Below are 956 nucleotides of genomic sequence, written 5' to 3'. Positions count from 1 at the left end.
GTTAAGAAGCTATAAGCCAAAACGTAAAAAAGCATACCCTACCCATCCGCCAGCCTAATAGGCATGATATCTGCTGCGACAATAGCTTATACTAGAACTACTTATAGCTAGAACATACCTGCTATCTAAGGCCTAAGAGGAATAGAGGAGTCTTTTCAAGGCAAATGCTCAGCACTAAAAGAAACTCTCTTCCCTAGCCCTCCTGCTTCTAGGCCTATAGAGTAGAACAACTACTAACCAAGCAACTAGGAATAGCCTAATCTTACTATAGAAGAGCTAGAATACGCTTGCTCAGCACAAATCTAAAGCAGCTCTCTATGACCAGACGCTCTAACACAGGAGATTATTACTGCAGTAACGTATCCCACGGGCGAGCCGCTCACCGAGCGAGCCGCTCACTTTTGCCAAGTCCCTACCAAACCTCACCCTACTATGGCCCAAAACTCCACAAACTAGCGCTGCACAAGGCAAAACAAGCTGTAATATTACTTAGAGACTACTTCTACATCATTCTTGCACGTTCGCGCGTTATGTCCAGTCTCATTGCACCGTCTGCAGCGCCTTTAGGTTGGCTCAGCCACATCAGCGCGCACTCGCTTCTTTGCCTTCTTACTATCACCACGCGCCCTAAACTCTATTAGAGCTGTTAATTACTAGCCCTCCTTAATTATTAGGATCCCTTCTGCCTTAACTCACTTTCTTTTGTGTAACTTTTATTGTGTGGCTGCCTTATTTGCTGCTTAAAGCTCAGCAATCTCCTGTTGCGCCAACACTCGCTTATGCGCAATTATTACTGCCCCCTTTAACACCTTCTTAAACACTTTAACTATAGAGGTAGGCGAGCTATCTATATGCCCCTGAATTAGGCTGGCGGATGGGTAGGGTATGCTTTTTTACGTTTTGGCTTATAGCTTCTTAACTAGCAGAGATACGCTTACATAATCTATTATTTAATA

This window comes from Didymella exigua (genome assembly GCF_010094145.1).
Source record: "Didymella exigua CBS 183.55 unplaced genomic scaffold M421scaffold_29, whole genome shotgun sequence".
Lineage (NCBI taxonomy): Eukaryota > Fungi > Ascomycota > Dothideomycetes > Pleosporales > Didymellaceae > Didymella > Didymella exigua.
The sequence above is the reverse complement of the archived record's forward strand: the minus strand, read 5'-3'. Positions refer to the sequence as shown.